The sequence below is a fragment of the Dromiciops gliroides genome, chromosome 2 (assembly GCF_019393635.1).
Source record: "Dromiciops gliroides isolate mDroGli1 chromosome 2, mDroGli1.pri, whole genome shotgun sequence".
Lineage (NCBI taxonomy): Eukaryota > Metazoa > Chordata > Mammalia > Microbiotheria > Microbiotheriidae > Dromiciops > Dromiciops gliroides.
Genome location: NC_057862.1, coordinates 149,983,756 through 150,000,476, shown reverse-complemented (window position 1 = coordinate 150,000,476; position 16,721 = coordinate 149,983,756). Strand labels below are relative to the sequence as shown.

Below are 16,721 nucleotides of genomic sequence, written 5' to 3'. Positions count from 1 at the left end.
CTTGTATTTAACTATGTTGTATTTACTAGCGTTTTATTTATATATATATATATATATGCTCTATACATACATGCACATATATATATATGCTCTATACATACATGCATATATGTATGTGTGTATGTGCATATACGTGCATCTATCTATATGTACTTGTCCCCTCCATTAGAATGTAAGCTCACTGCAAGTAGAGGCATTGCTTCATTCTTGTAATTCTATCCCCAGCAGCTAGCATGTGCCTGGCACATAGTAGGTGCTTAATAATTTAATAAAAGCTGTAGTTACATTATGCGGAAAGAATACTATATTTGGAATCAGAGGACCTGCTTCAAATTCTGTGTTCAAGCTTATTTTTCTTGTCTTTTAAAAATGCTAATACCAGACAGTAAATATAAAAAGCACAGTATCTTTAAAGGATTGCTGATTGATTCTTTTAAAGCATTTTTCTGATAATGTCACTGGCTTACTTAGAAGGGTTCAATGCTTACTGAACGCCTTAGATTGACATTCTAAGCCATTCTATGGCATTCTCATAATTATAAGATCGTAGATTTAGAGTTGAAAACACCTTTGAATTATTATAATCCATCTTTAACTCTCAACTTTAGAGCTGAGAAAACTGAAGTTCAGTGACTATCCCAAGGTAACACAAGGAATCAGTGGCAGAGCTGGGATTCAAACCTAGGTCCTCCAATTGGAAATCCAGCATTCTTTCCACTGCACCCCATGATTCAGCTGTTGCCTTCTCTTCCAGACTTATTTCTCACCATTTCCCATCATGCTTAGTACAGTGCCTGGCATATAGTAAGCACTTAGTAAATGCTTATTGATCAGTTGATTGATTCACATACCTTATGCTCCAGCCAAACTAGATGACTTGGTTTTTTTCTTCTGCTTATGGTTTTTTAGCCCTGCTCATGCTATTCTCTCTGTCTCAAATACTCTGCCTGCTCCCATCTCTGCTTGTTGAAATTCTAGTCATAGTTCATGTTGCCAGTGATCTTAAATGCCTCCCCCCACCAAGGAATATTTCTTTAAGCACCCTCTTCCATCACTACCACTAATACCAAATGTGCTTCCTTCTTCCCTGAACCCTCCCTTCAAAAGCACTTTGTCCATCTCTTATTTTATTTTATTTTTTTTTGGTGGGGCAATGAGGCTTAAGTGACTTGCCCAGGGTCACACAGCTAGTAGGTGTCAAGTGTATGAGGCCGTATTTGAACTCATGTCCTCCTGCATCCAGGGCTGGTGCTTTATCCACTGCGACACCTAGCTGCCTCTGTCCATCTCTTACTTATGAAAATCTGCCTATTTTTGTTTCATTCCTTTGCGATATTGCAAGCTCGCTGAGGGCAGGGACTGTTTCTTATTTATCTTTATCCCCATGAGTGGTCAGCACAGGACCTTTGTTCAGAATAAAAACCAAATAAATATTTGGACTTGAGATTTTTTTTTTAATTCACCATTGGATTAAGCAGCATAACCTGACACATGAAAACCTGAAATTTGTGAAGGAATCAGCTGTTAGGTTAGATATAAAGTCTGGAATTCTTGGTTGAATTTTGTGATGACTGATGTGCCATATTACCGTTCTATTATGGTGGCATTAGACTCCGGGTCACAAAAGGCAGATGGGAAACTTTCTTGAGTTCACTTAGGGAAACCCTGCTTGACAGAATGGGAGAAAGGACCAATTGCTCTTCCCTGATTACTTGTTGGAGAGAGGTCGTCCTGGAGAAAAATGAGAACTGAATGATATCATATATGTGAAGCATCTCCAGTGGATTAGGAGGAGGATTCGAGAGGAAGGATAAGGTGTACCAGCGTTTGGGTGAGTCCATAGGCTATTTTTCCTTCTGTCCAAGGGGCTGGGTGACTAATTCATTAGGAAGGATGCTGTGGAGCCTGGAACTGAGTGAAGGGCAGAATCAGATGTGGGGACATATCCAGGAAATCAGGGTCAGTTCACCGTTGTTGCAGGGGGGCTGAAAGGGGGATGACACAACTCTCATTATGCACAAAAGTGTCCTTGACTCTGCTTATTCCTTACCTGTCACCTTGTAATCTGTGAGCTCTTCTCAGAGCCCTAAAAGAGGCCTAACTGTGTTTTGAGGAACCGGTGAGAAATATTCTTTTAATGGGAATTAAGTGGAAGGAAAAGATGGTATCATTTCTCCCCTGTAACCTCCTGAGGTGTTCTGGCTTTTATAGATGAAGAGGATGCTTTTGACACTTAACTTTAAGTTGTTTCTTCATTAGAAAGGATGGAAGGGCAGCTAGGTGGCGCAGTGGATAGAGCACTGGCCCTGGAGTCAGGAGGACCTGAGTTCAAATCCGGCCTCAGACATTTCACACTTACTAGCTGTGTGACCCTGGGAAAGTCACTTAACCCCCATTACCCTGCAAAAAAAAATTAAAAACAACAACAAAAAAGTAGTTCTTGACCTCAAGAAGCTTACAGTTTACTGAAACAACGTTGCACTGAGAAATACATAAGAAATATAAGCAAAGTAAATACAAAGTAATTTTAGCAGGAATGGGGGTAAAAGCTACCATTTGGGTGGTGATGGGGATGGAGAAAAGGCTCTTGTAAGAAGAATACAAACTAACCCTTGAATAGAACTACAGATTCCTAGAGAAAGAGATGAGGAAAGATTCCAGTCATGGGGGACAGCTTATGCAAAGGCACAGCAATAGGAAATGTAATGTCACGTATGGGGAATAGCAAGTATGGCAGTTTCCTGAAATATAGTGTCAGTACACAACTGGAACCAACTGAGCCATAAAGAAAATCTTATAATTGTTGCATGGGAAGGGATTTAAGGGCATCCATATTGTAGGAGGTAATAAAATGTATTAAAGCACTAAATTTAGAGTCAGAAGACTTGGACTAGTTCTTGGCCCTACTATATGTAACCTGTATGGTTACTTTGAACAACCTCGAACAAGTTGCCATCCCTTCTTTAGCTATCAAGTCAGTCAGTCAGTCAGTCAGTCAATAAGCATTAAATGCCTACTCTGTGTCCAGCACTGCGAAGTGCTGGGGATACGAGGCAAAGACAGTCCTTGCCTTCATGGAGCTCACATTATTAAGGGGAGACAAACATGAGAATAACTGGGCACATACGACATATATACAGAGTACATGGAAAATAATCTGAGAGAGGATGAGCTGGAGTGGGGTGGAAGCAGAGGAAGAGAAGCTTCTGGCAGAAGGTGGGATTTGGACTGTCTTTATTTTTTTGCGGGGCAATGAGGGTTAAGTGACTTGGCCAGGGTCACACAGCTAGTAAGTGTCAAGTGTCTGAGGCTGGATTTGAACTCAGGTCCCCCTGAATCTAGGCTTTATCCACTGTGCCACCTAGCAGCCCCCTGGACTGAGTCTTGAAGGAAGCCAGGAAGACTAAGAGGTGGTGGGGAGGAGGGAGAGTATTCCAGGCATGGAGGAGAGCCTCCTCACAGGTATGGAGATGGGAAATGGAGGGTTATGTCTGAGGAGCAGTGAGTTTGCCGGTGTGGCTGCATTGTAGAGTGTATGGAAGGACAATAAAGTGTGAGGAGACTGGAAGGAGACCGTATTATGGGGAGCTTTCAGGGCCAGAGGACTTGATATTTGATCCTAGAGTTAATAGGAACCCGTGGTGGTGGTGGGGTGAGTGTGAGTGTGAGTGTGAGTGACAGAGACAGAGAGAGAGATAGAGAGACAGACAGAGACAGAGACAGAGAGAGAAGGTTAGGGAAGGGGTGAGAGAGGGAAGGAGGAAGGGAGGGAGAAAGAGGGTTGGTAGCTAATTGGAGAATGGATTGGAGAGGGCTGTGGTTTCTACGTTTTCTTCCAGCTCCAAATCACAGTTGCTGATGACATCCAGTTGAACCTTGACTTGAACCTTGACTGCAGCTACAACTCCCCTAACAAATTGTCTTCACATCTCCCTTTGGACACTTCGAGTGACAGGGAACTCACTACCCCCCTAGAGGTAGCCTATTTTACTTTTGGACAGCTTTAATTGTTAGGAAGGTATTTCATTATATTGAGACATTGGTCTGAATTCTTCCCCTCTAATTACTTGTGAATTGCTTAGGATGTGAGACTGTGCTATCAAGAACCTAGACATAGAACATCATAAGCCTTCTGTTTTGGTTTGGGGATGGGGAAGAAGAGCATGATTTGGTACACTAGGATAGATCTGGATCCTGGATTTTTCCATTTTGCTCACAGAAGCAGACTTTTTGAGTCACGTGAACCAGTGACTTTATTTAACAAATGAAAAAACAAACACCCTGAGTCCAAGGGAAGTTAAATGACTTGCCCAAGGTCACTCAGCTAGTTAGCGGGGCAGCTAGGATCTGAACCCAGAGTCATAGCTCTAGCTGTTGAGAAGTTTTTCTTTCCATGGAGCCTAAATCCACCTCCCTGCAGATCTCACACATTGCTCATAGCTCTTTCCTTTGGGGCCAGACAGGATATCTTTAATTTCTTTGCCACATGACAGACCCTCAGATAGCCAGACCTTCTTGTTTCATGACAGATTCTCAGATATCCAGTCTTCCTAACTTTCATATAGTGTACTTGTGTTATCTGATTTAGTCTGAGGTCTCCATGCACCAATGGACCTGCAGAGAGAAAGAAGTTGGCCCTTGAGTCAGAGAGGCAGAGCTGCCATTGATTTGTACTTAGGCCATCGTATCACAGGACAGAGGAAGAGGTGAAGGAGACCTTAGATCATCCGCACCACCCCCTTCATTTTACAGAGGAGGTGATGGAGTGGCAGAAAGGTTAAGTGACTTTTGCTTTTAAGGATGCAGATCCCCAACTGGGAGTAATTTCCTTCTTGTTCCCAAACTCTGCCCTCACTCCCTTTCTAGCCCCAGGCACCAAATGAGAGAACAAAACTTGACTCCCACTCATTCATGAGAAACCAGAGTGATGGTGAAGGTGAGATTCAAAGTGACTTCCTGTGCTTCCTGCCAGCCATGCAGAATTTATTGTGCTCCATAAATATTATACAACATCCTGTGTCCGAGGCAGGGTGGCTGAATCAATGGACTGGAGATAGGTGCTTTTGGATCTCCAGAAAGGTCTCACTGCCAGCCTGGTATTGGTGGTGGTTGGGGTGGAGGGCAGAGTTAGAAGGGAAAGTGAAGAAGAGCAAGTAGGTAGAGAGAGAGTGAATTAGAGTCTGCTGGGGGTGGGGGGTGGCAGCTGCTCAGGAGAACAATAGTGGTGGTATTTGTGAGTCTCTCATGCCCCGTTTTGACCCTAACAACCTCTCCCTCCCCCCATTCTTTGTCAGCTTCGGGGAGGAATCTGAATCCTGGACTGCCAGGTGGCACCCTGCTCAGCAGTGCTTGTCACCAACCTGCCTTTGTTTTCTCTTTTTTTGCTTCCTGCTGCCTCCAGCGTTTCCACATGTGGTGTGCATGTGCTCACATCTGAGCCAGGCAGGATTTGTCCTCCCTAGGAGAAGCACACCGTAAGCACAAAAAAGCAGTCAACAAGCTTAACAAGCACTTACAGGGTACCAGGCACAGTGCAGAATAAGTTCTGGGAATAAGCTAGCAAAAAGACACACACTCCCTGCCTTCAGGGAACTTGCTTTCTAAAGGGCTAGACAACACAAAAGGAAGCTGAAAAGCAAAGGGGATTGCAAAGAGAAGAAAATACCACAGGGGTCTGAGGAGTGGCCTGGGGATCCTCCTTAAATGGAGGGTCTGGGAAGAGTTACCCACTCTCCAGTCAGAGGGAGGGGCCCCAGGGGCACCTTTGAGGTGGGAGTTCTGGAGCTGAAAGGATCTTCCAGGAAGAGGAGTTTCTGGGATATGTTGGAGAGCTCTAGAAGAGTGCAGCCTATTGGAAAATGACAACATAGCCCAGCAAGACAGCCCACCCTGAAAGAAACCAGAGAGCCAGCCTGGAAGAAGACACCGTATACGATGCTACCTCACGTTGGGATCTGGCTTTAGTTTGCAGAATATCTCCAAGACATCATTTCCCTTGACCCTCACACAACACCGCCTTGAGCTGAGTAGGGTTTCCAGCCCCAGTTCTAACACCACGACCCTAGTGGGAAAGCCACTTAATGCCCTAAGACAGGGTCTCGGTGATGAACTAGACCATAGCATCATAGTTTTAGAGCTGGTAGAGACCATGGGGTCCAGTCCAACCCCCTCTTCTTTTATTCCCCCCAACCCCCTCTTCTTGCAGATGAAGCTATTGAGGCCCAGAGAGGTTAAGCACATTGCCCAGAGTCACAGAGCTACTAAGTGGCTGAGCCTGGATCTCAATCCATGTAATCCTGACTTTTACTACATCTGTAAAATTTATTATTTGAAACGATCTCTCTCTTTCTCTCCATCTCCCACAGTTCTCTTTTTTTCCCATAAGGATCATGGATTGAGAGTTGAAAGGAACCTTAGTCCAACCCACTCATTTTACAGATAAGGAAACTGAGGTTTCTCTCTGGTTTTACTACATCACTATGCCTTGAGACTAGGAGTCCCTTGAATTGGAGGGACTAGGAGTCTCAGTCTAACTTCTTCTCTCCAAGCAGTTTCAGTGTTTTATTTCTTAGTAGTGACTACAATCTTTCTAGGAGCACCCCTTCCTCACAATATTCACTCAATTTGCTATGAACATATACTTAAGAGCATGGTCAGAAGTGGTCTGATGCTTCTCCCTGTGTGATCTTGGGTAAGTCATTTAACTTCATTGGCCCTGTTTCTTCCTCTGTAAAATGATGGAGGGGTTTGAAATAGATGGCCTCTGAAGACAGCATCATGGGAGAGTGGAAAGGATATTTATTGCCTCTGGAGTCTGAGGGCCTGGGTTCATATCCCACCTCTGATGTTCATTCCCTATGTGACCTTGGACAAATCACTCAGCCTCCTTGAGTCTTAGTTTCCTCATCTGTTAATGAAGGGCTAACATTAGGTGGCTTCTGAAATCTCTTCAAGCTCTAGACTTAGGGTTTTGTGACAAGATAACCTCTGAGGTCTCTTTCAGCATAAATTTATGATGATCCTATCATCCTTTAATAACCCTCGGTTCTTTTGTAACATGCTGTTCATCCACTAAAGGGTTGTTGTGAACAAAGGGCTTTATAAATCTTAAAATACTTTGTAAATGTGTTCTTTTTAGGCCACGGGGATATTCTGGGAATCTACTCAGGACCCTGGGTCCCAGAATCTTTCTGAGGTGTTAGCTTCAGCTGATTTCTTGGGAAGCCAGGATTTGCTCCTAATCTTCTCTGTAGCTGAATAGAACTTTGCCCCAACTTGGAAAAGTTATCATGTCCACTTAAGATAGGCAGGGATGATGGTTCTTTGTTGCTATTAAATGCTTCATTGTAAAGACACAAGGGTCCTGATGAATAGCAACTCGGAAGCTGGTTTCTGATTACAAATCTCTTTCCAAGTGCTTGTGGGAGTTGATGAAGGAAGAGAGGTTGAAGGGCTTCAGGGGCTATGGTAGTGGTGGCAGGAGATGTCCACATCCCTACAGGGAACTAGCGAGGTCTCTCGTACATAGTAGGCTCTTTAAAATTTTGGTTGAACTGAAATCGATGGAAAGAAAAGTCCCAAGTCTGCCTCAGTTAACAGGAAAAACAAATAAACAAACACACCTGGAAATACATTTTTAACTGCATAAATTTTCCAGGACATCAAATAAGTCCATTAATCAGAAAAGAATACTTGGCACCCTGGGAAATGCAGAGATAAGACCTGTAAAATTCATTATTTGAAACAATTTCTCTCTCTCCCCACCTCCTATGGTTCTATTTCTCATAAGGATCATGGATTGAGAGTTGAAAGGAACCTTAATCCAACCCACTCATTTTACAGATGAGGAAACTGAGGTTAAAAGTGGCTTCTCTTAAGTCTCAGAGAGATAGTAAATGGCAGAGTTGGGATTCAAATACTGATCATCTGGGTCCAATGCTAGTGTTCTTTCTGTGGTAAAGTCAGACTCTTGAGATGCTGAAGCCAAAATGTTATTGTTGTTGTTTTGAATTCAATGAGCTTAGAAGAAAGCTTTGTAATAAATAGTGCACCATTTATTTCCTATAACCTTTGTGAGGTAAGGAAAACAAATTCACATTTTTTCCTTTGTCATTTTCTTTGAAACTCTTCATTGCTTAATCCTCTCCTTCTTTTGCTTCTCCTTCAAACCCCAATTTTCATAGTTATATCAATCAACCCTCTTGTTAGACAAAACACAGCACACAACTCTTCCCTGCTCCAGAATCCTTGTGTGTATCAATGGTCTTCACTTTTGCTTATTCTTTTGACCTCATTTGCCTTTACTTTAACCTGAACCTTATAGCTTGATAATTATTGAAGTACAGGGCATTCTTTTGGTCTTTCCTTCTCTCTGAGAAACCAGGCTGGAGAGAGATGGGGACCATCTGGAAGGCAAATGCATGGCAGAGTCTTGGGCCTCTGAAGATGTTTGAGTATTGGGGGGCTGAGAAGGTTGGCAAGAGGCTTGGGGGCTGATGGAGAAGCTGAAAGTAGGCTCTAAGAGCTAAAGAGAAGGTTCTTAGGATAGCAATTGGGTTGGGAGAAGTTTGGTTCCTTTGGGCAGTGTTGGGTGCCTTTGTCCCTTTTGCAGCATTTTCTAGTCATCTTCCTTAGTCCATTTTCTGGACCTATTCCCTCCTCCCTCCCATGCCTTTTGTCTTCTCTTCTTCTCCCTCTTCAAGACTGATGGGTTTAACTAGTAATAATTATGAAAGATTCTGCATTAAGTGACCCTTTGTTCTTGGACACTAGGGTCAGGTTCCCCTCAAGCACAGGCAGATATATATCTCATGTCTACCACTTGTGTGCCATTTGTTTCTTCCTATGGAACTCATTGGGTATTGATTAAATACCAGCTGTTGGGGTCAGCACCTTCCCTACTTGGCTCCATTAGCTCTTGGGGTCTGTCTGCCAAAACTTAAATTTGGTACTGAGGAGGTAGTATGATTGCAGTGAGGACTGAGCCCAGGTTGGAATCTTTTTTTTTTTTTTTTTTTAGTGAGGCAATCGGGTTAAGTGACTTGCCCAGGGTCACACAGCTAGTAAGTGTTAAGTGTCTGAGGCCGGATTTGAACTCAGGTCCTCCTGACTCCAGGGCCAGTGCTCTATCCACTGTGCCACCTAGCTGCCCCCCAGGTTGGAATCTTAAGGCTTGAAGAAACATTGAAAACCATCCCATCCATCCCATTGCCTACAGCTAGGAAACACTAGAGGATATCTAACTCAGTCCCAAGATGAGAGTCTATATCTTTTAAGATGATTTAGAATTTTATTTACTCAAATTACATATAAAAACAAATTTTGACATCAATTTTTAAGAACTTTGAGTTCCAAATTCTCTTCCTCCCTCCCCCCCACTCCAAGAACTTGAGCAATTCAATATAAGCTATACATGAGTAGTCATGCAAAACATTTCCACGTTAGCCAGGTTGTAAAGGAAAACAGACAAAAACAAAACTTCAGATAAAGGAACTAACAAAAAATTATGCTTCAATCCGTATTCAGATACCATCAGTTCTTTCTCTGTAGATGGATCACATTTTTCATAAGTTCTTCAGAATTGTCTTGGATCATAGCATTGCTGAAAATAACCAAGTCCTTCAGAGCAGATCATCTTATGATAATACTATTATTTTGTATACAGTACATTTCACTTTGTATTAGCTCATATAGGTTTTTCTGATAGCATCCTGCTCATCTTTTTTTTTTTTATCCACTGTGCCACCTAGTTGCCCCCATCATTTTAAAATAGTAAACAACACTTATATAGTACTTTAAAGAGAGTTTTACTTACAATAAACCCATTAGGTTCATTATTGCAACAACAGTAATATATAAAATTTATATAGTACCTTATACCAGACAAAGAATTTTCTTCACAATAGCCCAGCGAAGTAAGTACTATATGCTTTATCATCATCATCATCATCATCATCATCATCAATCAAACCTATTCTTTAACCATTTGTCATCAATCCATCAATCAGTCATCATCTTCACCATCGTCATCATCATCTTACATTGTTCTTGCCTCTGCTTCAAAATTTTTTCACAGTTATTTTTGCTATTCTCTCCCCATGATATTTACTCTATTTTCTATCTTCTTTCACCCTATCCCTCCTCAAAAGTGTTTTGCTTCTGACTTCCCCCTCCCCCAATCTGTCCTACCTTCTTTCACCCCTCCCCCTTCTACTTTCCTGCAAGGTTATATAGATTACTCTACCCAATTGAGTGTATATATCAGAATTTGAGCCAATTCTGATGAGAGTAAGGCTCACTCATTCCCTTGCACCTCCCCCATCTTCTCCTCCACTCCATAAGATTTTTCTTGTTTCTTTTATGTGAGATACTTTACCCCATGCAACCTCTCCGTTTCTCTTTCTTCCAGTGCATTCCTCTCTCACCTCTTAATTTTAATTTTTTAAAGATATCATTGCTTCATATTCAACTCACACCTGTGCCCTCTGTCTAAATATACTCCATCCACCTGCCCTAAGAATGAGAAAGTTCTTATGAGTTACAAGTATCATCTTCTCATGTAGGAATGTAAACAGTTTAACCTTTTAATATCTCTTTTGATTTCTTTTTCCTATTTACCTTTTTATACTTCTCTAGGGTCTTGTATTTGAAATTCAAATTTTCTATTCAATTCAGGTCTTTTCATCATGAATGTCTGAAAGCCCTCTCTTTCATTGAATTCCCATTCCCCCCCCCCCTGGAGGATTATACTCAGTTTTGCTGGGTAGGTAATTCTTTTGCCCTCCAGAATATCATATTCCATGCCTTCCAATCCTTTAATGTAGAAGCTGCTAGATCTTGTGTTATTCTAACTGTGGCCCTGCTATACTTGAATTGTTTCTTTCTGGCTGCTTGCAATATTTTTTCCTTGATCTGGCAGTTCTGGAATTTGGCTATAATATTGCTGGAGGTTTTCATTCTGGGATCTCTTTCAGGAGGTGATTGGTGGATTCTTTCAATTTCTATTTTACCTTCTGCTTCTAGAATATCAGGGCAATTTTCCCTGACAGTTTCTTGAAAGATGATGTCTGAGCTCTTTTTTTGATCATGACTTTCAGGTAGTCCAATAATTTTCAAATGATCTCTCCTGGATCTATTTTCCAGCTCAGCTGTTTTTCCAAGGAGATATTTCACATTGCCCTCTATTTTTCATTCTTTTGGTTTTGCTTTATTGTGTCCTGATTTCTCATAAAGTCATTTAGCTTCCATTTGCTCAATTCTAATTCTAAAGAAATTATTTTTTTTTCAGGGAGTTCTTTATTTCCTTTTCCATTTGGCTTTTCAAATTGTTGACTTTTTTTCATGACCCCCCTTCATCACTCTCATTTTTCTTTACATTTTTTTCTTCTTCCTCTCTTACCTTATCTTCAAAGTTCTTTTTGAGTGCTTCCATGGCCTGAAACCAATTCATATTTTTCTTGGAAGCTTTGGATGTAGGAGCTTTGACTTTGTTATTTTCTTCTGAGGGCTGATTTTTATCTTCCCTGTCACCAAAGAAACTTTCTAGTGTCTGCATTTTTTTTCTGTCTGTTCATTTTTCTAGCCTATTTCTTGACTTTTAACTCCTTAAAATGAGGAACTGCTTCCAGGGCACACTGTTCCAAGCTTCAGGGAGTCCCAGATGGTTCAATTTAAGGAGAGGCATGTTCTACACTCCCCTGGCCTTTGCTCTGGTCTGTAAGTAGCCACAGGCCTGCTTGCTCTTTAAACTAGGCAACACAACAGAGTTCTACCTCAATCTCCCCCTGACCAACCACTCCACTCCATCACCAGTCTGTGAGCTGAGTTCCAGAAGTAACCACTGCCTCGGTTGATTCCAAGGTTCTGGAGGCCTGATTCTCCGGGGCTGTGTCTGGGTCTGTGTGGTGTGGCCCAGATCTGTACTCCACTCTCACCCCAGTACTACAGACCTTTCCTGCCAAACTTCCGAGCCATCTTTGGCTGGAAAATTATTTCACTCTGTCCTTTTGTGGGTTCTGCTGCTCCAGGAGGAATTGACTTGTGGCATTATTTGAAGGGATTTGGGGGAGAGCTCTGAGGAGACTGTTCTCCCAAGTCTATAGCTTTTTTTTTTTTAATTAATTTTTTTATTTTTATTTTTTTGGTGAGGCAATTGGGGTTAAGTGACTTGCCCAGGGTCAAGCAGCTAGTAAGTATTAAGTGTCTGAAGTCAGATTTGAACTCAGGTATCCCTGAATCCAGGGCCGGTGCTTTATCTACTGCGCCACCTAGCTGCCCTAAGTCTATAGCTTTTTAAAGACCTTAAATAAAGGTTTGATTTACTTTCAATCTAAATCACCCACTTCAAATCTTATAACTTCCTTCTAAGACATGACACATAGTCATTGATATATGGGACCTTATAGAATTTTAGATCTGGAAGGGACTTTTTATCCACCCTCACTCCCTCATGCTACACTTTCAGCTCATTACTTCTTGTTTAGGCTTTTTTGGTGGTGAAGAAGAATGGTCTGCCACATGAGAGTCCTTCACACTTTTGAAGAATACAGCTGTGCAGAACTCTGAATTCGAATCCTGACTCTTCACCAGCATTCCACTGGGGGCCTTGAGAACAACAGACTAAAAAAAGTGTTCAGAATCTGTAATCAAAAGGTAAGATCACTTAAGATTAAGCAAATTGAGCATACTGGGAAATGACAATACCATTTTAATAAAGGGAAATTGTGCCTGATCTGTTAAAACACATAGGCATGTTATAACCAATGTATATAATTCAGACTTTAAAAACATGTTTGATAAAGAGTGTTAGTGTGTTTGGCACATAGTAGACAACTGATGTTTGCTGAGTAAATGAATGAAGAAGGCTATATCTTGAAGGTTGGTTTTTTTAAAAAATTGAGATTTCATGTGATTGGGCAGTATTTTTAAGTGTGAGAAAAAAAGATTAGGGATAAATGAGCACTTTTGGATATGAAATACTGTAAACAAGGGGTTACTACCAGAGATTATTGCTTGGACCAGGCTTACTATTTTTTAAGTGATCTGAAAGAGAGAGTAGTAAGATATCTAGGTTTGCAGATAGCATCAAGAATATTGGAAAACAAAACCAAGAGGAATAAACTGCAATAAGAGAGCTCATGAGGTTGTGAGTGGGCAGAAAAGTAGGAGAGCATCTTTGATCCAGGAAAATGTAAAGCATTCAGGGAAAAGTAATCTAAACTATGTCTATGGGAAGGAAGACATTGAATTATTCCTTATGATCCTAGAAAGGGAACAAAGGCTCATTATAGCCTCAGATCATGGCCTCATATATTGCCAGGGAAGCAGAAAGATGGACAAAATGCTCATGAGACATCATCAGGGAAGGGAATGGAAAGAGAGCAGAGAATGCCATTCTGCCCTTGTTAGAGCCAGGCTTGGTGTGTTTGTACTTGGAACATTCTAATAACAACATAAGGGGAACAGTAGAGGGGGCCGTAGCAGGGCAGTTGAAATGACTGAGGGGCTGCCCCATGAAAGACTTTAAAAATGAGGCCTCTTCAGTTTGGAAAAATGAAGTCTAAGAGAGGGTGTGATCAAAGTCTCTGAAATGATAAATGGTGTGAATTGGCTGAATAGGGTTGTTCACCATATCTGAAAGTACTAGAACTACAGGGGCTCCCTTGAAGCTTCTGAGATAAATTTAGGACAAATAGAAAGAAATCCTTTATTTTTTTAAAGGAGATAGTAAATTGATGGAATGTGTTAACTCGAGGGAATGGCATAGGCTAAAAAAGAGCCTCAAGGAGGCTTTAGATCTATTCACAGATATTAAATCCACAACATGGCAGTTAGAAAATATTTGGGTTTAAGAAATATCTGGGATGCCTGGGAATGTCTTTGATACTTTGAGGTTGATGCTGACAATGGATTTGGGGTGGGGAGGGAACTATATTTTCCCATTAACAATCCTTTGGTTCCCTTATCAGCCACAGGGCCTGGATATGCTTTCTTCTTAGCTGCTAGATGTGGGAAGGCTCTCAGTCTACTTCTCCAAGCCGCCTTTCCTCACTAAAATTTTTTTTTTTTGGTGAGGCAATTGGGGTTAAGTGACTTGCCCAGGGTTACACAGCTAGTAAGTGTTAAGTGTCTGAGGCCGAATTTGAACTCAGGTCCTCCTGAATCCAGGGCCGGTGCTCTAACCACTGTACCACCTAGCTGCCCCCTCACTAAAAATTTAAAAAGAAAAGGAAAGAAAATGCCCATCCTATCTTTCCAAACCTGTCTCAAGACTTCCCTTCAGTACAAAAGTAACTTCAGTTCACTGAGATGCCCTCACTGATCCACGACTCACTTTGCTCACTGATAATTTATGCGTTTGGCTTTTTGTCAACGTGGCATTCTTGATGTCTTCCTTAAGTTTGTGGGTCTCAGCTTCTCATCAGAACTAGACCTCCCAAGGCTGTGCCTCTCCCATCACATTAGATGCAGCCCAAGGGAAGAGACTGCATTACTACCACTCGGACAGGGTTCTCCCTGGGGAGTTTGTGAGCACTCAATTAGCGATGTTGACTGACTGACTCTCCCTGTGTCCTTTCATCACAGCATGAAAGAAGAAAGAGGTACATTTTCAAAGCCAGCCCTTGTGGGGGTGAAGCAAGTTATGTGTGTCATTTAATCTCTTCCACAAGCAACACTATCTAGCTTTTGGGTCTTTCAGTGGATCAGGAAGCAGAGAACAAAAAACAAACAAATGTACGGATGTCTTTTTAGGACAGATAATTATTAATGGGCCCTGGCTCGGGTCATGCTTTGACTGAATAGAATAGCATCATGGACGAGTTTGTTCTTTTTTTTTTTTTAAATGCACCAGCAGAGGGGCTCTCGGCTCTTTGTAGTGACATGCTCTCCTGCTCCTGCACAAGGAAAGAAGTCAGAATTGTGCTTACTCAGCGAAATGGAAAATTGGTTTCTTAAAAGGGAGCCTCTTGCCCTTCTGGGGGGAGGGGGGTAGGCTCCCTCCCTGAGGGAGGCTGTTCAGAGTCTTGTGCACCTAGGTGGGCCAAGAGGGAAGCCCCAGGGTTCCCAAGGCATCTGGGATCCTGCTGACAAATTTTCCTTCCCTCTAATTCCCCATCAAAACTTGTGTGTCCCTTTCTTTGAAATTATCTTTCATTTATACTGTATATATGGGTATATCTATATATCTCTATCTATATATCTTATATGTACCTAGTTATTTGAATGTTTTTTCCTCCATTTGAATGTGAGCTTTTTAAGGATAAAGACTTTTGTATCCCCGGTGCTTTAGTGCAGTGCCTGATATATATAGTAAGTGTGTGCTGTAATTATAGTAAATATATATAGTAATAAATGCTTGTTGACTGATGCCCTGTTTGCTCAAGTCCCTGGCTTTATGCTCTGCTCAATGATAGTCTGTATATGTGTGTGTGTGTATGTATTTTTTTTCTTTTATGCATAGACCTGTGAATTTATTGGTGTAGGGAATTCTTAGGAGTGTTCTTTGTGCAGTACAGATCAGCACATACTTTACATGCAGATTTATCAATTTAAAAGTTGCCTGAAGCACTTTCTAGTTAAGTGACTGACCCAGGGTCACCTAGCCAATAAATATTAGAGAGAATTTGAGCCCAGGACTCTGTGTTTACTAGGTTTAGTTCTCGATCCTCTATACCACGCCTTTCAATATTAGGCCAGATATATAATATTTCATACTAAAAATAATATTTCATACTTTAAAAAATATGGTCCCATCCTTTATTTCACTTGAGGCTCAAGGTATCCCTTTGAGGTAAGTAAAGCAGGCATTATTTCCATTTTGTAGATGAGATGATTGTGGATCAGAGAGGGAAAAAAAGACTTTTTAAGAGAACCAGCACTAGAAAGCTGGTTTCTTAACTCCCAGCCCAGTTCCTTGCCCACTAGGTATTGCTGAAATGGGTTGCACAGATAAATTAACGTATACATAAGTGTTAACTAGGTAATATGTTATGGCTCCCTTTCCCCAACATTGCATTGGGTAAAAATGTCCATGTTTCTAGAAGGTCTTTGGGCATGGTTCTGGTGGGGATTGTAGGCACTGTGGCAGGGGCATTTATGATCAGGTGGGCTTTCTGGCATCCCTTCAGGTCTCCTGTGAGGAAGAAGACTTGTTCTAGCTGTTTTCCTTACCTCCATCCTTGTGGCTGGAGAGTGGGGTAGAACATACCTTACTCATATTATAAATAGATACAGGGAAACAGAATCACAGAAAGTTGTCCCTGATATTGGAAGAACCCTCTTCTCTTCCTTCTCCACATGATTCCCTAGGTGATATCCTCAGCTCCCTGATGCTAAATGATCCTAAGACTAAATGATCGTTTTTCAGCAGATGACTCCTCCTGTCGGTGCAGATTTAATCTTTCTCCTGAAATCTCGTATCATCACACATATCGCCTGCTGCATATTCTCTATTTATTGCAAACTCAAAATGTCTGAAATAGAACTCATACTTCCCATCAACCCATCCTTCCTCTAACCTTTCCCATTTTGGTTGATGATCCAGGTGTGTAACCTTGGAATCATCTTGACTGGACTCCTCCACTCAGCCTCTACATCCAATCAGTTGCCAAATCTTGTTGTGCTTCCTTCCATAACATGCCTCCCACCCTTTTCCCTATTCAGGTAGCCTCTCCTCTCCTCTCCTCCAGAGTCTCATCACCTCTCACTTGCACTATTCCAAT

General features: G+C 41.7%; 1 protein-coding gene across 9 annotated transcripts in view; it reads left to right on the top strand.

Moving 5' to 3' along the window:
- MEGF11 (multiple EGF like domains 11) overlaps positions 1-16,721 on the top strand; it is a 466,023-nt gene that overhangs the window by 56,959 nt on the left and 392,343 nt on the right. For all 9 annotated transcript variants that reach the window (XR_006354901.1, XR_006354902.1, XM_043986259.1 and 6 more), the window contains one exon: positions 12,483-12,651. The gene's annotated coding sequence lies outside the window, so the exon portion shown is untranslated. The remainder of the gene's footprint in view (positions 1-12,482; positions 12,652-16,721) is intronic.